This window comes from Eriocheir sinensis, chromosome 18, assembly GCF_024679095.1.
Source record: "Eriocheir sinensis breed Jianghai 21 chromosome 18, ASM2467909v1, whole genome shotgun sequence".
Lineage (NCBI taxonomy): Eukaryota > Metazoa > Arthropoda > Malacostraca > Decapoda > Varunidae > Eriocheir > Eriocheir sinensis.
In genome coordinates, this window is record NC_066526.1 from 15,958,635 (window position 1) to 15,986,134 (window position 27,500).

The window sequence follows — 27,500 nt, forward strand, 5'->3', positions numbered from 1 at the left end:
GGGCCCCGTAATGGCCGCCTGTCTGTCAGCCCCCCTTGGAGTCTTGTGCCGCCGCCTCGAGTCTATGCAGGCCGAACCCGATCCCGACGCAACCTTGCCGAAGACTTGTGGATTGTTGTGATTGAGCTGCTTCTTTGTTATCGTTGTGAAGTTGTTGTCATTGTTATTTTTGCCATTGGTATTGTTAGCGTGTTCCTTCTTGTTCTTGTTCTTGATTTGATTTTTCCTATTCATGTTTTTTTTTGTTATTAATGTTCTAGGTTTGCAGCCGCTTCTGTCTTTTTCTTTTCGTATTATATTTTGACTTTTTTTTTTAATTTCTCATTCTATTAAATCTTCGTGCTTTTTTTTCTTTCTTGTTTGATTGCATTTTTCCTCCGATTTAAAATCATGATAAAAATAACGGTAATAGTAGTGCATATAAAAAGAAAATTGGGAAAATGGTAGCAAAGTGAAAGTTACTACTACTACTACTACTACTACTACTACTACTACTACTACTACTACTACTACTATTACTACTACCGCTACTATTACTACTACCGCTACTATTACTACTACCGCTACTATTACTACTACCACTACTATTACTACTACCACTACTATTACTACTACCACTACTATTGCTACTACCACTACTATTGCTACTACCACTACTATTGCTACTACCACTACTATTGCTACTACCACTACTATTGCTACTACCACTACTATTGCTACTACCACTACTATTGCTACTACCACTACTATTACTACTACCTCTACTATTACTACTACCTCTACTACTACTACTACCTCTACTACTACTACTACCACTACTATTACTACTACCACTACTATTACTACTACCACTACTATTACTACTACCACTACTATTGCTACTACCACTACTATTGCTACTACCACTACTATTACTACTACCACTACTATTGCTACTACCACTACTATTACTACTACCTCTACTACTACTACTACTACTTCAGCAACAACAACCCATACCGCTACTACTACTACTACTACTACTACTACTACTACTACTACTACTACTACTACTACTACTACTACTACTACTTCAGCAACAACAACCCCTACCGCTATTACTACTACTACTACTAATGATAATAAACTTGGTTAGCGTTCACTCAAGTAGCGTTCTCTTGTTCATTAGCAAAGCGAGAGAGAGAGAGAGAGAGAGAGAGAGAGAGAGAGAGAGAGAGAGAGAGAGAGAGAGAGAGAGAGAGAGAGAGAGAGAGAGAGAGAGAGAGAGAGAGACGGGAATAGCAGATGCAGCTAATTTCACATCCTCTGAAAAGTTGTTTGGCTTTTCCCACAGCGATACGAGGGACTAAAAAGGTTACTAAATATTTCCCACGTCTTTCTTTTCCGGGCTACTTTTTGAGGGTCGGTCATGCAGTTCCTTCCCTCGAGGTTATTACATTGGGATCTGCATTAAAAGAAAAAAATAAAACAAAAACAAAAAAATCATGAAAGGGGATTGTTCGTAAGTTTTGTGCAGAAATTTCTCTTTTTTTCGAATTTTGTTTTTGGGTTTGAGGTAAAATTTAATGTTAAAAAAAAATGCTGAAAGGAGGGCTGTGGAATGGAGTCAGTACCCGTTTTCTTTGTAAATAGGTCATTATGCTATGGTATGCATGTGTATATTTAAAGTATGGCCTAATGGGAGATTTAAAGCTGCTTCTATGTTGATGACAGCCCTGTATGTGCGTGCGTGTATGTATATGTGCGAGAGCATGTGCGTGTGCAACGAAGGAAATGTAATAGTATATGATGAGGAAAAAGTATGGGGGGAGGAAGAGGGGGAGGGGGAGGAGGAGGGAGGAAGAAACCCTACTAATTGCCATGTATACAGGTGTCAGTTAACCCAGTTCTCACCTGAAGAGTGGATGGAAGGAGAGACTGAGGGAGGATATAACGAGCAAGGGAGGGAGTCACTGTATATCACCTAATTAGTAAGCTCTTTTGAAGTGTGTTAATGCATGTATTACTATTACAAAAAAAAGTCCGAGGAGTCAGCTCACATCATTAGTCTCATCAATTGTTTACATATATTAGAGGAGACAATGTCATTAGTCTTATCAATAGTTAAAAGAAATTAGCGGAGATAATTTTGACGTCACTACTAAAAAACAAGTTAGAGGCGTCAGCTAGATATCATTAATCTTATCTATAGTTAAAATATTTTAGAGGAGACAATATTTGCGTCATTACAGTAAAATAAAACAACCATACGCGCTGCCATCGAGGGCTACCCACTAGTGCCAGAAGATAGCTTAAGGCCGCAATAGGTCATGCAGGTAGATAAATCAAATTGGTTAAAAGAGAAATTAAAGGGGCGAATTTCCACACTCGTATGTAAGTGTGTTAGAGCTGTCCGTCGTCCACATCGCCCCGTCTGTCCGTCCACCCGTCCGCCGCTGCGTGCCGCTAGTGTGTTCATATAGCTACAGGGCGGTAATGAATACTGGAGGCGGTGTGTGTGTGTGTGTGTGTGTGTGTGTGTGTGTGTGTGTGTGTTTGGGGTAAGGGAACACCCGCACCACTCATGTGGCAGCAACACGCCCCTGCACGTGTGTGTCCGTCCCGCAATCTTGACACACACACACACACACACACACACACACACACACACACACACACACACACACACACACACACACACACACACACACACACACACACACACACACACACACACACACACACACACACACACACACACACACAGACACACACACACACACACACACACACACACACACACACACACACACACACACACACACACACACACACACACACACACACACACACACACACACACACACAGACACACACACACACACACACACACACACACACACACACACACACACACACACACACACACACACACACACATGTCCCGGGTAGCCGTCCATTCCGTGTGACAAGGTGGTCCATTAGCCCGTTATTTTGTCCTCTGCATCACACCAACATCGACATTTTAACAGCGCGGCCATGGAAGTGATATTTTAATGTAGTTTAATGGGGGGCAGAAAGCAAAGACCCTCCACTAATGGAGAGCCATTTGCCTGTTTGTAATTTTGCACCGCGTCTCCACATTTTATTACGGCGCGCCGCTAACTAATGGAGGTAAATGATACCGCAGTGTCGGGCCGCGTTAACAGTCTTGCCTTTAAAAGACGGTTTAAGGACATTCATACGGGATATTAATAGCAATTAGCTGGCGGCCTGCGGCGGCGGGGTGCGGCGCGGCCTAGACTCCGCTCTTTGTCTATGTAATTATTATAATGCGTCGTTTTTAAAATATCCGGTTTTTAGCATTGCGGGAATGCTGGCGGGAGGTCATGGTGAACTTTTACTAAATTCCGCTTCCATTAAGATGCACATTTGATCGCGGGGGAATTAGGCGCCGCGGCGGCCTTTTCCATTATAGACGCGCCGGTCAAATTTCACTGAGTAATTCATACACGACACGCGAGGCGCCGCGGGGCCGCGCCTCAAAAAGGGCGGCGGCGGGAATGTTCCCGAGAACGCGGCGGTGAGCGTGTCCCGGCGCGGCCGCGGTGGCGTTCTTGACATGCTGAGCCGCGGTGTTTCCGCCGCGGGTCGTTTCGCAAACCTCTTAAGTTTATCAAAAAGGCATTCGTGTTCATGCTCTGTTTGTGGCAAAGTATGGACGGGGCGGAATGTGCACACAGGAATGCTTTCACGAATTTATTCCCGACACAGCGGAGGCTCAGCGATAATATTACCCGTGAATGTTGTAACTCTGCCGTCTCCTGCTGCTAACGCCGCTGTCTGCGTCACGCACATTCTTTTTGCGACGAGGAAGCGTCGGGGCAAAGAACCTTTTCCGACGTAAGAACATAAGCGTCTGAACACATGCCTCGACTGATGAAAATATATATTAAGAGGAAGCGCTACTTGTTTCGAGAAAGAATGATATTTTTAAAAATATGTAAATAGATAGATATATCTATATTATATATTATATATATCAAAATGTGTATTTCATGCCATGTATTATATAAATATGTATTATGTATATTGTATTATGTTTTATATATATATATATATATATATATATATATATATATATATATATATATATATATATATATATATATATATATATAATATATATATATATATATATATATATATATATATATATATATATATATATATATATATATATATAATCTATATATATATATATATATATATATATATATATATATATATATACATTATATATATATATATATATATATATATAATGTATATATATATATATATATATATATATATATATATATATATATATATATATATATATATATATATATTGTAATATATATATATATATATATATATATATATTATATACATCATATATTATATACATGCATTATATATATATATATAATATATATATATATATATATATATATATATATATATATATATATATATATATATATATATATATATATATATATATATTTTGATATATTTTGCATTTCACTTTATATATTAGATATTTTATTACAAATGATATGTATTATATATTACATACTGTATGTGTATTATGTAGTATGTACTGTACATGTATTACATATTATGAATTATATAATTTATTATGATTATAATGTCTTGTATACTATGTAGTAATATTTGTAATTAATGTTTATTGTATTTTATCATTTATATGAATGAATTAATATTTTCATCAGCACATCGGCGAGCACGAACAAGGTGTGCCTTGCAATGGAGCAAAGAGCATTACCTGTGCCGGGAGGTGTGCCGCACTGTTCGGCAGGAGGCGCTCCTCCACGCGCGGCAAGTTCTCCTGTTTTCCTCCGTCACTGTCACGCCTTCGCCGCCTCCTCCTCTGTCTCTCCGCCTCTTTCTCCCCGTGAAGGCTCCCGTCTCTCCCGTCCCTTCTCTTCCTCCTCCCTTCCATCTTGCCCCTGAAGCAATCACAGAGTTAATTTTTAGCAGAGTTCCCTGTGAATTCCGCCGTTTCCGCCGGCCTCTCCCCAACTTTACAGGCTCGCTTCATTCCGGAGGTAAAAGTTGGTGATTGATAATATCATTTAGCATAGTAATTACTTTTGTAAATGGGAGGTCTTATTCTCCTCGCCTCCCACAGCTGTTCCGCCCCTCCACACCCCCCATCTCTCTCCCTTGTCACTGTTCCACCCCTCCCAACCCCCCCGTTCCCCTCTTTCCCTCCCTCTCCCTCTCCGCTGTGAGATGAAACTCTTTCTCTTTGCTCCCCACAGTTGCTCCACCCTTGCCCTGCTCCCTTCTACCCTTTCACCGTTCCACCCTTCATCCTCTGCCTCCCCTTCATCCCTCTCCGCACCCTTACCCTGTTCTCCGCTTTCTTGCGTCTTAAGTTGGAACTTTGCACCTCGTCCCTACAACTGTTCCACCCACTGATTAATGATCCACCCCCTCACTGTAAAAAAGCATACAACAAGGCCAACACTATTCTCGGGTTCATAGAGAGGAACTTCGAGTGCAAAACGCCAGACGTGATGCTATCCTTGTATAATTCCATGGTAAGACCGCACCTCGAGTATGCAGTACAGTTCTGGTCTCCTAATTACAGAAAGGACATTGATTTACTGGAAAGGATTCAACGACGCGCCACGAAAATGATACCAACCTTAAGGGCTCAACCGTACGAGGAACGACTCAAGCGACTCAATCTCTTTACATTGGAGAAAAGACGCCTACGAGGGGATATGATTCAAGTCTTCAAGTATCTGAAAAAATTCAATAACGTCGATTACTCCAAATTCTTTGAACTGCAAACCAACTCAAGAACTAGAAATAACGGTTTACCCATTCAGTCTAGTCGATGTAACACAGACATCGGAAGGAGTTTCTTTTCAAACCGAGTCATCCGTCACTGGAGCAATCTTCCTTCAGAAGTAGTAAATGCGAATACTATCAACTCCTTCAAATATAGAATCGACCGTCACTTCGCTGCGTCGGGAGTAAACTGAATATTGAGGTGCTTTCATCTGCTCCTCAATATCGAGGTGCTTTCATCTGCTCCTCAATGTCGAGGTGCTTTCATCTGCTCCCCAGGCCCCAAGTGGCTGTCGAGCAGATTAAATCACCAAAGCGGGCAACCTCGTAATGAGCCAATAGGCTTTCTGTTGCCTGCATTTCCATGTTTCCATGTTTCCTTTTCCCTCCTTTCCTCTCTGGCCTCTCAGCTTCCTCATCCATTCTTAGTTCCGTTTCTCCTCTTCTGTGAGATGTAACATTCTTCTTGTCCTCACGGATGTTTCACTCACATTGATCAGTGTTCCACCTCCCTCCTCTCCCTTCATTGTTTTACCGTTGTTCCGCTCGCCCCCGTACTCTTTCTCGGTTCCGTTTTTCCGCCCGCCACTGTAAGATGAAACACGTCTTGCCCAAATTGCTGTTCCGCTCCTTATGATTAGTGTTCCACCTCCCTCCTCTCCATTGTTTTCCCGTTTGCTCCTCTCGTCCCAGTACTCTTTCTCGGTTCCGTTTTTCCGCCACTGTGAGATGAAACACGTCTTGCCCAAATTGCTGTTCCGCTCCTTATGATTAGTGTTCCACCGCCCTCCTCTTCCTTCACTGCTCTTTCCTTTGTTCCTCATCCCTTTATCCTTTCCTCCTTTCCCCCACCATTGTGCAAGGACGGAACACTCCATGAAACGCGTAGTGGCTCTGGTCGCCGCTGTTCTACTCACGCGCGCACGCACTAAATGGTGATGAAATATAAGATTATGAAACACCTGAAGCGCCGGTAAGGGATTAATGGATACAGATGCGCCTGGCCAGCCTCTCTTGCGTCCCGGGTGATGCTGTACACGAGGATGCTGCGATATTTACCAATTAGGCGGCTATTGAAAAGGATGGCGCGCGAGGAATATTTATTATGAGTGTGTGTATAATGGTGTGTGAGGCTGATGAACTCCCCTTCTTATTGGTACTTCCTCCTCCTCTCCTTCTCCTCCTCCTCCTCCTCCTCCTTCGCCCCATCAATTACACCCTCTTTTCGCCGTCCATCCATTCTTTGATGTCTCCTCCTCCTCCTTCTCCTCCTCCTCCTCCTGCTCTGCCTACAGTGTCTCCCTCGTCAGGGAAACAGTTACCAGTCACTTTGTAGCTACGTCTGTGAGGTTGAATTATTATTATTATTTTTTATTTTGTTTATTTATTATTATTTATTTATTATTATTTATTTATTATTATTATTATTATTATTATTTAATTATTATTATTATTATTATTATTATTATTATTATATTATTATTATTATTATTATTATTATTATTATTATTATTATTATTATTATTATTATTATTATTATTAATATTATTATTATTATTAATATTATTATTATTATTATTATTATTATTATTATTATTATATTATTATTATATTATTATTATATTATTATTATTATATTATTATTATATTATTATTATTATTATATTATTATATTATTATTATTATATTATTATTATTATTATATTATTATTATATTATTATTATATTATTATTATTATATTATTATTATTATTATATTATTATTATTATATTATTATTATTATATTATTATTATTATATTATTATTATTATATTATTATTATTATTATTATTATTATTATTATTATTATTATTATTATTATTATTATTATTATTATTATTATTATTATTATTATTATTATTATTATTATTATTATTATCATTATTATTATTATTATTATTATTATTATTATTATTATTATTATTATTATTATTATTATTATTATTATTATTATTATTATTATTATTATTATTATTATTATTATAGTATTATTATATTATTATTATATTATTATTATATTATTATTATATTATTATTATATTATTATTATATTATTATTATATTATTATTATTATTATTATTATTATTATTATTATTATTATTATTATTATTATTATTATTATTATTATATTATTATTATTATTATTATTATTATTATTATTATTATTATTATTATTATTATTATTATTATTATTATTATTATTATTATTATTATTATTATTATTATTATTATTATTATTATTATTATTACTATTATTACTATTACTATTACTATTACTATTACTATTACTATTACTATTACTACTATTACTATTACTATTACTATTACTATTACTATTACTATTACTATTACTATTACTACTATTATTATTATTATTATTATTATTATTATTATTATTATTATTATTATTATTATTACTATTACTATTACTATTACTATTACTATTACTATTACTATTACTATTACTATTATTATTATTATTACTATTATTATTATTATTACTATTACTATTACTATTACTATTATTACTATTATTACTATTACTATTACTATTATTACTATTACTATTATTACTATTACTATTACTATTACTATTACTATTACTATTACTATTACTATTACTATTACTACTATTACTATTACTATTATTACTATTACTATTATTACTATTACTATTATTACTATTACTATTACTATTACTATTACCATTATTACTATTACCATTATTACTATTACTATTACTATTACTATTATTACTATTACTATTATTACTATTACTATTACTATTATTACTATTACTATTACTATTACTATTATTACTATTACTACTATTACTATTACTATTACTATTACTATTATTACTATTACTATTATTACTATTACTATTATTACTATTACTATTATTACTATTACTATTATTACTATTACTATTACTATTATTACTATTACTATTACTATTATTACTATTACTACTATTACTACTATTACTATTATTACTATTACTATTATTACTATTATTACTATTACTATTACTATTATTACTATTACTATTATTACTATTACTATTACTATTACTATTATTACTATTACTATTACTATTACTATTATTACTATTACTACTATTACTATTATTACTATTACTACTATTACTATTACTATTACTACTATTACTATTACTATTACTATTATTACTATTACTATTATTACTATTACTATTATTACTATTACTATTATTACTATTACTATTATTACTATTACTATTATTACTATTACTATTATTACTATTACTATTATTACTATTACTATTATTACTATTACTATTATTACTATTACTATTATTACTATTACTATTATTACTATTACTATTACTATTATTACTATTACTATTACTATTATTACTATTACTATTATTACTATTACTATTACTATTACTATTACTATTACTATTACTATTATTACTATTACTATTACTATTATTACTATTACTATTATTACTATTACTATTACTATTACTATTACTATTATTACTATTACTATTATTACTATTACTATTACTATTACTATTACTATTACTATTATTACTATTACTATTATTACTATTACTATTACTATTACTATTACTATTACTATTATTACTATTATTACTATTACTATTACTATTACTATTACTATTATTACTATTATTATTATTACTATTATTATTATTACTATTACTATTATTACTATTACTATTATTACTATTATTATTATTACTATTACTATTATTACTATTACTATTATTACTATTACTATTACTATTATTATTATTACTATTACTATTACTATTATTATTATTACTATTATTATTATTACTATTATTATTATTACTATTATTATTATTACTATTATTATTATTACTATTATTCTAGTATGGATATGAAACTCTTTGGTCAGGCCTCTGGCCACACAAGCAGCAAGTGATAGTTGAAATGTCAATAGTGCTAATAATAATGATGATGATTATTATACTAATGATAATAATAATAATGGTGGAACAAGGGAGGGGCGGTTCGCATGTATTCGCAGCGTGGAATGTTGAATATTTTAGTGGCATCAATAATAGGGAAATATTTTTTGAAATACAGGATGCCTTTTATACAAACGCCTCGCTGATGATTAGCCAAATGTATTTTATCAAGGATAATCCGTCACAATTTGATTAATTAATTATTTTTACCGAGAATCTATTACGAGGAGAGAGTGACTGTCATGCTTTTATTGGTAACATTTACACCAAAAAATGTTTCGTGCGGTGATAAAAATGCCGCTGGGGGGTGACTCTTAACCTCATTTAGGGGGTGAGGGGGGCGGGGGGTGGCAGGACAGCGGGGGGCGGGGAGAGGGGAAGGGAGAGGCAAGGGAGGGAAGTAAGGGAGGAACGGGACACAGGTGACTAATTTTAGGATGGGTTCTTTGGTCAGGGCAGGAGGGAGGGGGAAATAAAGGGAGGAAAATGACGAAGGTGACAAATTTTAAGGAAGGGAGTTTTGATTAGGTCAGGGGGGGGAGGGGAGAGACAGAGGAGGGGAGGCGTAGACCAGGTGGCAGGTAGGTAAGGGAAACTGATAACCTTATTTTTTGGGGGGGGGGGCAGATCTTGGGGAGAGTTAGGAGTAGAGTTTTTTGGGGAGAAATAATGGTGAGGATGTGAGGGAGGAAGAAAGAGTTAGGTAAAGGGAGAAAAAAAAGTTGAAGGGAAAGTTAAGTTGAAGGGAGAGTTAGGTTGAAGGGAGAGTTAAGTTGAAGGGAGAGTTAGGTTGAAGGGAGAGTTAGGTTGAAGGGAGAGTTAGGTTGAAGGGAGAGTTAGGTTGAAGGGAGAGTTAGGTTGAAGGGAGAGTTAGGGGAAAGGGAGAGTTAGGGGAAAGGGAGAGTTAGGGGAAAGGGAGAGTTAAGGTGAAGGGAGAGCTGAAGGGAGAGAAAGGATAAAGGGAGATAAAGAATAAAGGGAGATAAAGAATAAAGGGAGAATAAGGATAAATGGAGAGTTATTGTAAAGGAAGAGTTAGGTAAGGGAAAGGAGAGGTGAAGGGAGGAGGGGGAGACAGGTCATCTCCCAATCTACAGGTCATCTCTCAATCTACCTGGGTGAGGGGGGAACAGGTAAGGAGAGCATGTAAGGTATGGTAGGTGAAGTGGGACAGGTGAAGGGGACAGGTGATAGGGCAAGTAAAGGGGGCCAGTGAGGGGGCACAGGTAAAGGAGGATGAGGTGAGTGGTGTTCAGGTAAAGGGGGGGGAGGTGAGTGTGGAGCAGGTGAATGGGGGACAGGTGAGAATGGTCAGGTGATTATCCAACTGTTTATCTTCATTGCTCCGTTAAATATGCATAAAATAAATTAATTGTCCATAGTGTGTGTATCTATTTATATTTTGATTCTGAATATGTTGGTGGCGTTGTTGTTGTTGTTGGTGGTGGTGTTAGTGGTGTTTTTTCTTCTTCAATAATAGTAATAGTAGTAGTAGTAGTAGTAGTAGTAGTAGAGGTTGGGGGTCACAGTCGCGTGATTGAGTCCAATGAAAAGTGTTATGAATGACTAAGTTTTTTCACAACACACCTCCTAAGAATAGTAACACATTGGATGGAGGCCACTTGAAGAAAAGTAGTAATAGTAGTAGTAGTTGTAGTAGTAACATGCCTCCTCCTCCTCCCTTCATATCCCTCCCTTCCCTTCTTTTCTTCTCTTATGTCCATCACCCATTTCCTTCCATCCCCCTCCTCCCCCACCTCCTCCTTGCCTCTTTTCTTCCCTTCCCCTCACGTCCCCTCCTGCCCTCTCAGTCTCCCCTCTGTTCCTTTCTTCTCATTTCCTCTCCTCCTTTTCTCTCCTCATCTCCTCTTCCCTACGTAGTTTCCTCTCCTTTCCCTCGGCTTCCTCACCCTCTTGCGCCCCTTCCCCTCCTCCATTCTGCCTTCCCTCCTCCCCTCTCCTCCCCTTCCCTCTCCCAAGTTCTTTTTTTCATACTTATTTTCTCTTCCTCCTCCTCGCTCCTTCATTACGTCCCTTTCTCTTCTTTCTCTTCTCTCACAACAGCGTCTCATTTGGCAACTGTTCACCGTTTTCTTTATATATTTTCGCTCGTTTTCTGTCAGGCATTAGTGCACTAGATTTGAGTATGAGTTGAGGTTTAGTTATTTGCCTCTGTCTGTGTGTCTGTCTGTCTTTCTCTCTGTTTCTATATCGTCTAACACTATTTAGTTCAGTCTATATCTGTCTATGTATACCATCAAGCTAGGTATACATTCATTTATCGTTAATCAATCAGAGTTTCTCTCTATCTATTTATACCCATCTCTAGCTATTTCTGTCAAACTTTCTATCTGCCTGTCTCCCCGTCCATCAGCTTAATTTCCTTCCTGCTCGTCGGATAATATACACTTTTCGCGATTCTTTCAGCTTGGACACCTTGGCGTAGTTTGAGTAAAAGTGGCGCCTTCCTAATCAACGTTTTTCCACACATCTTCTTGCTTTGATCCTGATACTTCTGCCAGAAACTACGGCGGGGCTTAGGCGGCAGGGATCATCAGGCGCTCTTGGGGTGTTGGCCGGGGAAGAGGATGTGGAGTGGTATGAAGGAGGGGGAAGGTGTAGAAGGATAGAAATTAGGAGGATAATTATAGTTTGGGGATTGATAGGGGTGGGGATCGAAGTGGTGTACTGACTAACTATTATGCAGTGGGTAGTTATTGAAGGCTTGCTAATGGGATAAAAAGACGTAGGTAAACAAATAAAGCTTGGGAGCATGTACGGTATAGCTGCGCGTGACCTCGTTGCTCATCTCCGTCGCAGGCAGGGGTAAAAGGATTCAGGGATTGCAAGGCTTTAGAGGTAGATTTAAGGACAGGGGTAGACAGGAGTAGGTGAAGAAGGGGTTTACAGGGATAGGGAAATAAAAGAGTAGAAAACAACAGCTAGGGAGATGGAAGAGGAGGAGGAGGAGGAGGAGGAGGAGGAGAAAGTGCAGGGAAGGAAAGTGGAGTGTTAAGAGAGAGGGAGAGAGGGAGAGGGAGAGGGAGAGGGAGAGGGAGAGGGAGAGTGGAGTATACGGCAACAGCTGGGCAAAGGGGTGGAGGGATAAAGGCGGGGGGGGGGGGGGCCGTGGAGGGGTATATGGAGGCAGGCAGGGGGGTGTGGAGGGGGCAGACAGCAGGGTTTCCGCGTGTAATACTGCCGCGACTAAGTGCTGGCAGGGTGTTAGGGGTGTAGGGTGTCGGCAGAGTCTGGTTCTGAGGTGTAAAAAATCACCAGCCAAAGCTAACACCTCCTGTTGTGAGGCGAAGTGTGTTGCGCCGAATGTGTTTGTGTGGCGGCGAATAGGGTTGAAGTATGTTGCGTGGAGGGGTGGGGTTGGTTTGGGTCCGGTGAAGGGGTTGGGTTGAATTTGATTGTGTGAAGGGGGTGAGTTGGGTTGCGTTGAGTGAATGGGGTTGGGTTGGGTGAAGGGGTTGGGTTGAATGAAGGGTTTGGCTTGGATGGGGTTGAGTGAATGGGGCTGGATTGGGTTGGGTCTGGTGAAGGGGTTGGGTGAAGGGGTTGGATTGGGTGAAGGGGTTGGCTTGGGTTGGGTTGGGTGAAGGGGTTGGTTTGGGTTGGGTTGGGTGAAGGGGTTGGCTTGACTTGGGTTGGATTTGGTGAACGGTTGGGTGGGGCTCGATTGGGTCAAGAGGTTACGTTGGGTCGGGTGAAAGGATTGGGTTGGTTCCCGTCGGGTGAATGGGTTAGGTTGGCTTGCGTGAAGGGGTTGGGTTGGGTTCGGTTGGGTCAAGGGGTCGGATTGGGTATGGTCGGGTGAAGAAGCTCGGTAAAACGATAGGGTGATTGATGAGTGAAGAGATGGGTTGATGATAAAAGGGGTTGCTTGATGGGTGAATGGGGTGGATAGGTGAGTGTTTTGATAGTGAGGTTGTGTTATGTGTGTGTGTTGTTTCTATGTGTGTGGGTGGGTGTTGGGTGCATAGGTTAGTGTGTAAGTTTGTGGGTGAAGTTTGATAATTGAAGTCTCGTGTTGCGAAATGGAGCTTTTGTGTTGTGTAGCTTTGTGTTGTGTTGTGTTGTAGGTCACTAATGATAATAATGTCCCGTGCATCTGCTTATGGTCTTGCTAATGTGTTAATGTCTATTTTGGTCCATAATTACTTTTGATTTAAGGCTTAATGAGGTAGAGGAAAGTAAGGGTTGTGCTGATGGGGCCGAGTTTTGTGTACTATCTTTTTTTTCTCTCTCTCTCTCTCTCTCTCTCTCTCTCTCTCTCTCTCTCTCTCTCTCTCTCTCTCTCTCTCTCTCTCTCTCTCTCTCTCTCTCTCTCTCTCTCTCTCTCTCTCTCTCTCTCTCTCTCTCTCTCTCTCTCTCCTTGCCTTCATCATCCATATCATAAATTTTGAGATTTTTCAGATCATTAACATTTCCTCTCTTTCTCTTCACGCTTGCATGCTTCCTTCATTTCCTGCCCCATTGTCACCACCATCATCACCGTCATCATCATCATCATCATCATCATCATCATCATCATCATCACCATCATCATCATCATCAGCGCTGCTCAATCCTCAGAGGACGAGAATTAGCGTGGCATGTGCGAGCTCTAATGGCCCTCTTCCTTTTTTCCCTTTTTTTCTTTCTTTTCCGCTGCTGGAGGAGGAGGAGGAGGAGGAGGAGGAGGAGGAGGAGGAGGAGGAGGAGTTTTAAGGGTAGAAGATTCGGATTCACTCCCCATCCTTCTTCCTCTCTTTCCTCCCTCCTCCTCCTCCTCTCTTTTTCTCTTCGTTTCTTCTTACTCCTCCTTCCTTCTCTTCCCTTCCTCTGCTCTCTCCTTTTTTTCCTTTTATACTCGACTACTTTTTTGTACCTTCTCCTCCCCTCTACTCCCATCCACACCCCTTCCATTTTCTGACCTCTTCATCCCTTTCTTCATCAATCCTGAACTCACCCATCTTTTACTGCTTTGCCATCCTCATCACATCCACCGGCCATTTCTCTTTCTCCTGTCCTTATCCACATTCCTCGGTCCATCCCTCTCTCCCTCTTCTGCTTCCTACTTTTCTTCCTACCACCCTTTTCCAGTTGACCTCCCCCTCCTCTTCATTGCCCTTCCCTTACACCATCAACTACTGTCCTTTCTCCTTTTTCTCCCCTCTCAAAGTCACCATTTTCACCCCCTTTCTACTGCCTTTCCTCCCCTTTGCTCCCCTGATTCCTCCTCCTCCTCCCCATTTCCACTTGCATCATCCCCCCCCCCCTACTCATCCTCTACCCACTCCATCTCTCTTCTTCTTCCTCCTCATCCTCTTTCCTTCTCCTTCCCTTTGCCCCTGCCTCACCACGCCTATTATCTTCCACCCACACCCTATCTGTTCCCCTTTCCCTCCTTCCCATCTTCCTCAGCACCCCCCTTCTTTTTTTTTTTTTAGTGTTCCTCCTCTTCCTCCTCCTCGTCCACCCACACCCAGTCTTTCATCTTCTTCCCCTTTCTCCTTCTTCCTCCTCATCCCTTTCCCACTTCCTCCACTCATCCCCCATCTATTTTCCTCCTCAATCCCATCCCTCTTCCTCATTCTCTTCCCTCTTCTTTCTCCTCATCCCTCTTCCTCCTCATTCCCTCACCTCCCTCCTCCTCGCCCCCTTTGCTCCTGCCTCACCCCGCCCACTTTAACCATGACGCCTTCCTCCCACGGTTCCTGAGTCCACTTTGGGCCCCCCGCGCTGGGAGGGGGGGGGGGGCACAACTTGGGGAAGGGGTTTTTGTTGTGACCGGTCAACCTGCTTTTACCGCGGGTCTCGGCTCTTCCGGCGAGGTAATGGCCGCGGGGTCTCCCTCCCCTCCGGCCGCTGCCACCGCCTCGGAGCCTCACCGCCCCGATCACCCTGCTTGTGCCTGCCCTGCCTGCCTTGCCCTCCTTGTTTTCTCTTGCTTCCCTTACCTAACTTGCTTGCCTTGCCTGAGTCCCTGCTTGTCTCCTTGTTTGTGTCTTTATTTACTGTTTTGTCAGTTTGTTTATTGCTGTTTGCTTCCTTGTTTACTGTTGTTTGGGTGCCTCTGTTTATTTATACTTGCTTGTGTGTTTGTTTACTGTTTTGCCAGCTTGTTTCCCTCTTGTTTACTGTCCTGTCTACTTGTTTGTATATTGACTGCCCTGTTTATTCTTTTGTTTACTGCTGTGTGTGTGCTCCTGTGTGTCCCTGTCTTAATTTCTACTTCTGGTCTTTCTTGCATTTTATCTTTGCTTGTCTGTATGTCATTATTTTCTTTAGTCTGCTTCATTGTTTATTACCCTGTCCTCCTCCTTGTTTACTGCTGTGTGTGTCTGTCTTTATTCCTGCTTGTGTATGTCCTGTGTTACTTGAATCCATACTTGCCTGCTTCTTTGTGGATGTTTACTATTCTATCTGCTTCTCTGCTTACTGCTGTGTGTGTGCTTGTCTTTATTCCTGCTCGTTCCTGTCTTGCTTTGCCTGTTTGATCTGATTCTCTGCTGGTCTGCTTGTTTGTGTGTGTTTGTTTACTCTTCTGTTTGTTTATTGTCTTGTCAGTTTTTTTTGTTTACCGCTGTGTGTGTGTGTGTGTGTGTGTGTGTGTGTGTGTGTGTGTGTGTGTGTGTGTGTGTGTGCCTTCCTGTCTTGATTACTAATTCCCTGTTTATCTTTCTTCTTGTTTACTTGTATGTTTTGGATGTTTGTGTTTTCCGCCTGTTTGTTTATGAACCTAAATAGTTGTTTGTTTGTATACGCTTCTGTTTGCTTCCTTGCTTTAGCGTGTGCGTCTTGGGTTACATCTTACTTCGTTCCTCTTCTTTCTAGCATCAGTATTAGTTTTAGTGTTAGTGTTGGTAGTTGTAGCGGTAGTGGTAGTTGCTGTAGAAGTAATTGCGGTAGTTTTTGTTGTTCATATATTTTCTTTCATCGTTTTGTTATTCTCCTTTTGTTTATAATTCTTCAACGGCCTTCGGGGATCATAAGATTTTCCTGTATATTTATTCTTCTTTACTTTTTTACTTCATGTGACTCGTTAATCTGCTTACGTTACCATTGCGCTCTCTCTCTCTCTCTCTCTCTCTCTCTCTCTCTCTCTCTCTCTCTCTCTCTCTCTCTCTCGCTAATCAACTCGCTTTTTTCCCCTCCCTCTTAGATTGGCTTCCTCCCTTGGTGTCCCGTTGCTTTCCTCCCCCCCCCCCCCCACCCCTCCTCACGCGGCCTTCCTCCCTGTCTAAGTGCCTCGCCCTCTGCCTGTCACCCTGCCAACTTGTCTCGTCCTCTCCCAGTCTGTCTCGACCCAATTGCCTCAGTTTAGAATTTTCCTTCCTTTCCTGTTCTATGCGCTGCCGTTTTCCTGTTTTTCCTTTCTTGTTCTTGGCTGTGAGAGGAGGAGGAGGAGGAGGAAGAAGAGGAGGAGGAGGAGGAGGAGGAGGAGGAGGTGGTGGAGGTTTGTGTTTTAATGTGTGTGTGTTTTACGTGTGTATGTGTATGTGTTCTTTTTGTTTGCTGGTAATTTCTTTGTGTCTTTTGTGTTTGTTTAAAGCCTCCCGGTGTTTGTTTCTTCATCAGTGTTTGTTTAATGCGTGTTTCTCTCGTGTTTCCCCTTGTTTGTTGCCGTGTGTTTGTTGTTTATCGTGTGTTTGTGTCTTTGTCTGTTTTAGTTCCGTTTCCCTCCGTTTGTTGACTGTTTGTTCTTTATTTGCGTCTGTTTGAAGTGCCTCGTGTTTGGTTTTCACTTGCTTGCTAATTATCTTGTGTTTTTTTACGAGGTCCAATTGTGTTCTTCCCGAGTCTGGCGCGCGGCGTTCATTAACTTCAGGTTCTGCACGTTATGTTAATGTATTTAATGAGAGCCTCATTATTAAGCGTAGGGATGTTCATTAGAGTATCAGCTTGCGTTACCAAATACAATTAAGGAGACACGCACACACACACACACACACACACACACACACACACACACACACACACACACACACACACACACACACACACACACACACACACACACACACTACATAACCCTTTCTTAAAACCCCAAAGATAATGTTTATATTGCTTCTTTTTATATAACCTTCAAATATATACACACTAACGAACACACATACAAATAGACAGGTCACGAAAGACACACGAACACACACACACACAAATATAATAACCCTTCCCCCCTCCCCCGTCCCCCCCCCCCTCATCACACCCCAAACAAACATTCCTCCACCTTCAATTCGCCCCGTCAACTTTCCACACTCGAAGCTGATTGGGGCGCAGCGGGGAGCGGCGTGCGTACCTGTGGGCATAATTGTACCTGCGGGCGTGGAGGCACCGTCATCACCTCTGCAAACACCGCCGAATGCACACCTGTCACCTCTGTGCTCCCACCTTTGTGCTGTCACGCCATTATGTCATTACAAAGAGGAAAGGTGATGAGAGAGGGAGAGAGAGAGGGAGGAAGGGAGAAAATGAGAGACAGAGAGAGAGAGAGAGAGGGAGCGAGGGAGGGACTGAGAGAGATAGAGAGAGCGAGGGCTGGATTATGAGACAGAGCGAGGGACGGACTGAGAGAGAGAGAGAGGCCGAAAAGCTGGAATAAATTGCGTTCCTCCATAAGGGTTTTTCGTGCGCTGCTTCGTTGAACTCCATCATTACGGCGTTGTTCTCCGGAAGGTTCTAATTACCTCCCTCGTTAAGCAGGTTTAATTAACGCAACTAACAACCCGCTAATTGGCTGGCTAAGACAATACACGGACCCGATGCTAGAATAATAAAGCTTTTCAACAACGCTGCATAAGTTGACGGTCCCCTGCCGCCTCCCCTGCCCGTGCCGCGATCTCCCCTTCCTCTCTTCCCTCCCCTGCCAGCCAATCCTTTCCTCTCTCCCTTCTCCCTCGTTTCACCTTCTTCCCTTAATGGTCCCCTGCCGCCTTCCCTTCCCCTTTCCTTTCCCTGCCAAGTTCCTTTCCCCTGCCGCGATCTCCCCTTCATCTCTTCCCCTGCTATCCAATCCTTTCTCCTTTCCCTTGTCTCCTTTTCTTCCTTTCCTTTTCCTTCCCCTGCCGACCTCCCCTTCCTCTCTCCCCATCCCTGCCAGACAATCCTGTTCTTCCCTATCAATTGTTGCCGTCTCCATCCTTCTTTCTCCCCTTCATCTTCCCTCTCTATCTCCCTTTCTCTTCCCCCTCCCCTGCAGACCTCCCCTTTCTCTCTTCCGTCCCCTGTCAGTCCTGCAGTTCTTGCCTCTCCCTATTTAATGCAGCTTTACTTCTTCCTCCTTCCCTTCCTTCCCCTTCCCTTGCCGAGGCCTCCCATTCCTCTCTTCCCCTGCCAACCAAACACTTTCCCTTTCCCTTCTCCTTTATCTTCTTCCGTTTTTCCCCCTTGACCCTTCCCTCTCCTTCCCCTGCTCCTTATAATCCCCCTGCCGAGATCTTCCCTTCCTCTCTCCCCCTCCCTGCCAGTCAATCCTTTCCCCTTTTCCTCTGTCCCTTTTCTCCTTTTCTTTCCTCTCAGTTATTGCCTCACTCCTTTCCTCTTCCTCCATTTCCCCTTTCCCGTGCTGATACCTCCCCTGCTTCGCTTCCTTCCCCTGCCAGCCATTCCATTTATCTCCCTTGTCTCCCTTTTATCCCTATCAGTTCTTGCCTTTCTCCTTTCCTCTCTCTTTTCTTTCTCTTCCCTGTCCCTTCCCCTGCAATGACCGTCCCTTCCTCTCTTTACGCCCCTGCCAGTCAAACCATTCATATTACTCTTCTTCCCTATCAGTATTTGCCTTCTTCCATCTTTCTCCCCTTTCCCTGCCCCTTCCCTGCCGATACCTCCCCTTCCTCTCTTTCCGCCCCTGCCAGTCAATCCTTTCCTCTTTTCTCCCTCCTTTGTCCTCTCCTATCAGTTGACGAACTCTTTTTTTTACCCCATTCTTCCCTTCCCTTCCCCATTTTTCTTATATACCCTATCGGCTTCCCCTATCCCCTCCCCATCTTTCCCTACCGGTGTAGCCGTTTCAAATTACTCCCTGTTTCAGAAGACTCCCCCAGTCATATGAAACTGGGTTCAGTCGACTCCCCACCCGTTTGAAATGACTCTGTAGTCGAATGAACCTTGTTTGGAGTTTTTTGGTGTTTCTGAATCTAAGTAGAGTGTTTAACGTTTCGCTTCCCGTTTTTTTATCTACTTTACTGGTGAAACACCTGTACAGCTCACCACGGCCTTATCACTCACTTCCTTGCTACACATAAAGGGAGCTCATCAACGCGTTTACACCCTGGAGTTCTCTATTGAATGGACGAGGTGGAAGAGTTTCTGCGGTTAAAAAATATCCAGTGCAAGATGGAGACGACAAGGGAAAAAAAGCAAATTTTCGAAGGAAGTGTCGGGCATTCGTTATCCAAGACGACTGTCTAAAACTTGTCCATAAGCCGAACATCGATCGCATAATGCAAAGATATTGGTGGCGCTACGTTACATCTAATGTAGTTGAAACCATCAAAACTTGCTCACGGTATCAAAAAGCCAGCACTGTGTTCAAGAAAGTGGACCCGAAACTGCACAGTATCCCAATTAAGCCTCGAAACATGTACCAAATTGGCACAGACGTATGGGAGACAACATTAATGTGCTGTAGTGTGATTACTGATTAGTTTTTGTATGGGAGTCAACATCAATACATCTTTTTCATCCAATAATGTGAGTCATTTCATCCTGATGGGGAGTCATATGAAACCAATCTCAGTTGACTGGAGTGCTATCTAACTAGTTTCAATTGACTGGGGAGTGCAATTAAAACTAGTTTCAAGAGACTCCGGGAGTCATGTCTAGGGGGAGTATCCTGAAACGTCTACACCGGCTCATCTCTCTCTCTCTCTCTCTCTCTCTCTCTCTCTCTCTCTCTCTCTCTCTCTCTCTCTCTCTCTCTCTCTCTCTCTCTCTCTCTCTCTCTCTCTCTCTCTCTCTCCTTTTCTCTTTTTTGCCCTTCTTTTCTAAGTGTTACGAGCCTGTTTTCATTATTTCCCATAGTTTTCTTTAATGGTGTTTCTTCTTTCTCACCATTTCTTCATTTAACCATTATTGATATTTTTCTTTGCTCCTCATCAACCTTTTTCCGCTACTTCATTATCTGCTATCATTTTGCCATCTCCATTTTTTATGTTATTCCGTTATTTTTTGTCACTCATAAGCTTTGATAGAGAGAGAGAGGTCACAAGTGCAAGTCTTTGGGGTGTTGAGAGGGGTCAGAGGTAAAAAAAAAGGGAGGAGGAGGGAGAGGAAGGAAAGATGGGGGTGCGAGAAGGGAGGTGGTGAGGGACAGAAGGGGAGGAAGGAGGTAGGAGAGGAGGGGAAAGAAGAGGACCTGTAAGGGTTGATACAGGGTTAGAGGTTAAAGAAGGGGAGAGGATAAGTAGTAGAAGTAGTAGTAGTAGTAGTAGTGTGAAAGGATATGAGAAAAGATACCGCTCACAACGCAACTCTAATGGATGAGGGCCAGCAGTAGTAAAAAAAAGTAGTAGTAGTAGTAGTAGTAGTAGTAGTAGTAGTAGAAGTAGTAAAGGTGGTGTAGTAGTATTAGTAGCAGCAGTAGTGGTAGTAGTAATTCTCCGTTATTATTATTATTTTTTATTATTACTATTATTATTATTATTGCTACGGACACAGATACACATGATGAAATTCCTTGAGCACCGTCAAAGCGCCAATCACAGGAGGGGCGACGTTAGGCAATCCCTCCGCGCGCTGGCTCGTCGGTTCCGTTCGGTCGTGTCGAAACGCGTTGCGAAATTGTTCTTGCGCTTCTTTTCCGCCGACTGAGACTATTTTTGTTTTGCCGGCGAATATTTACGAACGGGAAAATCTCGTCAATTAAGCGGATTATTTTATTTTTTGTCATTATTTAATATTAGCCAAAAAGGACGCTTTGAAATTGGTTCCACGTGTTAGAACAAAAGAGTCTAGAGGTAATGATGAGAGAGCACTCAGACAAACAGAAAGCATCGACTTGACTTCAGACAGTCTTAAGTGATGCCAAGACTTAGAGAGAGAGAAAAAACGATTCCACATTAACTCTCCCTCTTTTAGTATTTCACTCTCCACGTTTTTACTTAGATGCAATTTGAAATGTAAATTACCTTTCTCTCTCTCTCTCTCTCTCTCTCTCTCTCTCTCTCTCTCTCTCTCTCTCTCTCTCTCTCACTTACACACACTTCCTCTCTCAGAATGGGCATCTTTCCCTGAATATATATGTACACGGAGCGTCAGAAGGGAGGGGGGCTGTGTCTGGGTCTGGGTGGGGTCTGGAGGTCTGCTGAGTAGGCGGTCAAGCCCAATACAGCGGCTGAGAGGAGGAGTGGGTCGCCTTAATGCGTTCTGACTCAATAACAAATGACAGTCGCGGGTGGCGGGGGCGGCGGAAGCTTTCTAGAGGTTATGTTTGGGGTTGGGGAACAGCGAAGGGCTCTTTCCTCTCAGCCGGCCTGCCATAGCTCACCTCCGTCCACTCTAGTGGCCCGTGTTGGCTCACTCTGCGTTTCTTGCGAGGTCTTGGTGCGATGGAAGAGTGTAGTGTGTTTTCCTTGCCGTACCGCTCTTTGTCATGGGCTATCTACCACAAGTAACCTCAAAATCATTCTTAGTCCGTGTTGATTCACTCGGCGTTTCTTTGCTGTCGTCTCTTGCGAGGTCTGAGTGCGATGGAAGAGAGAAGTGTTTTCCTTACTGTGCCGCTCTTTGTCATTACTCGTCTACCACATGTAACCTCAAAACCATTCTATTTAGTCCGTGTTGATTCACTCGGCGTTTCTTTGCTGTAGTTTCGTGCTGTGGTCTTTGTTCGATAGTGACTGTGCCTTCGTTCCGCTTTTCTTTACCGTCATTTGCCTCCTGTATATAGCTCACTTTAGTCCACTTCAGCCCCTTTTGGTTTACTCTGCGTTTATTTGCTCTAGATTACTGTTGGGTGCGATAAAAGTGTATGGTATGTTTATTTTTTTCCTTAACTGTTCTTTCGTTCCGTTCTTCCCCATCACCTGTCTGCCACATCTAACCTCCGTCCCCTTTAGCAGTTCGTATTGGTTCATTCTGCGTTTCTTTAGTCTAGTTTTCTGTTCAGCGCTATGGAAGTGTATGGTATGTTTATTTTTTTCCTTAACTGTTCTTCCGTTCCGTTCTCTCCCATCACCTGTCTACCACATCTAACCTCCGTCCCCACTAGCAGTCCGTGTTGGTTCACTGCGGTGTTTTGGTTCGATGGAAGGGCAAAGTGTGTTTTTCCTGGCTGTCCCTCTGTCCCGTTCTTTCCCATTAATCACTTGCCATGGTTCACTTTGGTCTACTCTCGTTCATGTTTATTCACTCGACATCAATCAGATTTTCCTCACCCTGCCCAGTCTTGATTCAGTGCAAGGTATCGTGTTTTCCCTTACTCTGCTTCTACCCGTTTTTTTTTCTATCAATTACCGGCCATACCTCACCTTAGCCCACTCTTCTAATCCATGTTTGTTCACATTTCATTACTCTGTTGTCCTTCACCCTGCCCGGAGTCCTGATTCAATGAAGGTTATCGTGTGTCATCCTTGTCCTGTTCTCTCCTTTCGCCTCTCTCCCACCTGTCTCCCATATCTCACCCTAGCTTGCTCTGGTCCATGTTTGTTCACCCTTCATTACTCTGGTTTCCTTCACCCTGCCCCGAGTCCTGATTCAATGAGGGTTATCGTGTGTTATCCTTGCCCTGTTCTCTCCTTTCACCTGTCTCCCACCTGTCTCCCATATCCCACCCTAGCTAACTCTGGTCCATGTTTGTTTACTCTATATTACTCTGGTTCCCTTCACCCTGGCCCACTCTAATCCGTGTTTGTTGACTCTACATTACATTCCTTCACCCTGATCCTCCTCTTGATCCAATGAAGGGTATGGAGTGCTTTCCTTGCCTTATGCTGTCACTATGTCGCTTTACTCTTATTTCCTTCTGGGTCTTGTTTCGATGTAAGAGTATCGTGTGTTTTCCTCCTTTGTGCCACTTCCCGCTCCCTCCTACGTCTTCATTTCCCTCTTGATACAGTAACGAGGGAAGAAATACAGAGTAGCTCTTTCCTGCCTCTCCTCTCTTCCATCCCCCGCCTTTCCCTCCCTCCCCTCCCCGCGGACGAACGGTAAGACTCCCAACTTCTCATTACCATCCTGGAAAGCCTGCAGAGAGGTTATCTAAAATTTTACGGTCTCTCCAATCCGTGGACAGAGGAGAGCGGATTAGATCGTCCTCGCTAATCCTAGAAATGCGTTCGGACACGTAACGTCGCCAACAAATGAAAATCGACGAAGATAACAAGAGATAACAGCCTGGCTTCTCTTCATTCTCCCCTCCCCTCTTCCCCCTTCCTCCTCTTCCTTTCCCTCCTCTTCCTCCTTCCCCTCCTCCTCCTCCTCCTCTGCTCATCCTTGCAAGAACACATTTTTTTAGGATCCACTTATTAATTTTCTAATACGTTGTCACTTAAGGTTTCTGTTCAAACTTTTAGAAGGGCGAGGAATGGATCTCCCGGCGCCTCCGATTCCTTGAGCGAGGCGGCGAGGAGGAAGCCGCCCCCCTCCGCCGCCCCCGTCCCCTCCCCCTGAGCCCATTAACACACGCTGCCCTGGTCCACGGGGGCGGTGGGGAATTGAACAAAGTAATTCACTATTGAGTAATCACAATAAACTCCCGCCGAGGTGAGTGAGGCGGCGGTGTTTTGGTCCTAAGCCAGTACCACTTAACTCGCTCACAAAAACGGACGAGATCTTAAAAGCCTAATGCGCAGACCCATTTATATGTGACCCGCTGGCTGATAGAATCTGCAAATGCTGTACAATGTTTTGGAGGGCCTTAATGGACTTCCAAACTACATTAAGTTTTTAAACACTCTAGCAGGCTGTTTCGGCGCAGAGTTAAGTCCGGCCATTGAGACACACCGTAATGGAGGACCAAAGAGGTGCGCTTTTAGTGAAGTTCTCGGCTTTTTTTTCTTCTTTTTTCCTCTCTCTCTCTCTCTCTCTCTCTCTCTCTCTCTCTCTCTCTCTCTCTCTCTCTCTCTCTCTCTCTCTGTGCTTTGAAATATTAGGCTCCGTACATATGGAAGGATGAATGGATGCAGGGAGTGGTAGTGACGCGGTGGTGGTGATAGTGATGGTGTGTGTGTGTGTGTGTCTATCCTCTTTTCTCCTCTTTTCATATCCCTGTTTCCTCCTTTCTTATCATTTCCTTATCATCACTATCCTCTTCTCCTTCCTACTTTTTTCCCCTTTTTTCCTTCCTTCCTCTCCATTTTCCTCTTCTTCATTCCCTCCTTATCTCCTCCCACGTTTTTCCTTCCCTCACCTCTCCTCCTCCTTCCGCCATCTCCTTTCCTATTTTCCCCTTTTTCCTGCTTCCTCCTTTCTCCCCTCTCTCTCTCTCTCTCTCTCTCTCTCTCTCTCTCTCTCTCTCTCTCTCTCTCTCTCTCTCTCTCTCTCTCTCTCTCTCTCTCTCTCTCTCTCTCTCTCTCTCTCTCTCTCTCTCTCTCTCTCTCTCTCTCTCTCTCTCTCTCTCTCTCTCTCTTGCCACTCCTTTCCTCTCCTCACTCACCCTTCCTTCCTTCCCCCTGCATCTCTCTTTCCTCCCCACCTCTCCCGTCCCTTCTCTCTCTCCCTCCCTCTCTCTCCTCCTCTCTCTCTCCCTCTTCCCTTACTCCCCGCGCGCCCAACTTCCATTAGTGTAAGCAGGCCGAGAGGCGGGTGGCGGGAGTGTGTGTGTGTGTGTGTGTGTGTGTGTGTGTGTGTGTGTGTGTGTGTGTGTGTGTGTGTGTGTGCCCGCTCTTACAAATTAACGTAATGTCTTCTTATATCAAGGTGCGTATTGAGAGGCGGGCGATCAGGTAGTTTGTGATTAGAACGGCTCCTTTTAAATGTTTAATTGAAGGTGTATAAGAGGTGTGGATGCCCGGGACAAATTTGCGTGCGTGCGTGTGTGTGTGTGTGCGTGTGTGTTTTTCTGTTTTGTGTTGGGTAAAAGTATTCATGTATCGGTCCTGTTGTTTTTTGGTCGGGTTTCTTTTTCTTTATTTGTTTTGTTGCCTCCATTTCCCGTGATGAGTGGAAGGTGCAAAAGGGAATTTCAAAAGAGAATTGTTAATCAACCGGAAGATAACATGCGTAGCGAGGGGGTGAAAAGTGCTAACAGACAAACAGACGCACGGACGAGAGAGAGAAAAAAAACCGCTGAGTTAAGAGTGAAGAAAAACACGATTCCATTTAAAAGGGTTTCGCCTGGGAGGAGGAGGAGAAGGAGGAGGGGGAGAAGGGAGGAGGGAGGGGGCTGGCCATGAGGGAGTTAGAGGGGGAGGGGGAGGGAAGGACCGTCAGGGAGTGGGGGAGGGGGGGAGGGGGAAATATGAAAGCCATTTGGATTAGGGCTGTAAGTGCTTTAACAGTAGCGTCGGTGGGTGGGTGAAGTTCTTATAAGCTGCCACAAATGATGGATGGGAAAGCTGCTCTGTGTGCTGGTGAGAGGGAGGGGGAGAGAGAGAAAGAGAGAGAGAAAGAGAGCAATATTATCCTGCTTTACCACTATACTCACCATCATCACCATCATCACAATCATTACCACCACCATTATCACCATCACACATTCCCTATCACTCCCTCGACAATATCCATTTTTATTACTACTATTGGAACTTTTACTTCTACAATATCACCACTACTACTACTACTATCATCACCAATATCATCACTACTACTACTACTACTACTTCTGTACAAATGTCATCAATACCACTACTATCATCACCATCACCACCACCATCACCACCACCATCACACGCACTTGCCTCTCCCTGCAGTAATAACAGTTCCGTCTAATGTCTCCTGGCCAGCCCTGTGTCTAGCTGATGTGAGGGAGGCTTGTTAGGACGCGGCGAGACCAGATCAACCCTGAGTAGACGTAGATTAGCCTTAGACCACCCTCAGCCTCCTTCAGTTCTTCGTAGGCATCACTTTTACTACCACAACTACTACAACAACCCTACTCTTGTTTTCTCCACTGAACCTACTACTACTACTACTACTACTACTACTACTACTACTACTACTACTACTACTACTACTACTATTGCTCCGTCTATTGCATATTTCTCTTATATTACTACTACCACTATTACCGCTAAACTGTTACCGAATTGTTATTGCTACCACCACTACTGCCTCACTGCTTTCTCCACTACCACTGCTACTACTACCACAATTACAAGTACTTCCATTGCCATACCTGCTCTACTGGTGCTAACTCGTTCACTCCTAACACAACTACCAAGGCTACAACTGCTTGCTTCTGTCGGACTTCTCTGCTAACCACCACCATCAACAGCAACAACTACCACCACCACTAACAACAACATCAGTAACCACTATCCTCACCACTAATCTCAAGACCTCACCGCAGACACCAGTAGACTCCTTTTAATCACGGCAGCTTCCCACAATCACCACCATTGCTCACCACCGCTCAGCACTTCCCCCCCCCCCCCCTCCCCCAACAATCACCACCACCATCACCATCGTCAACACCAACACCACCGCCCCTGTAAGCTTTCCCACACCTGCCT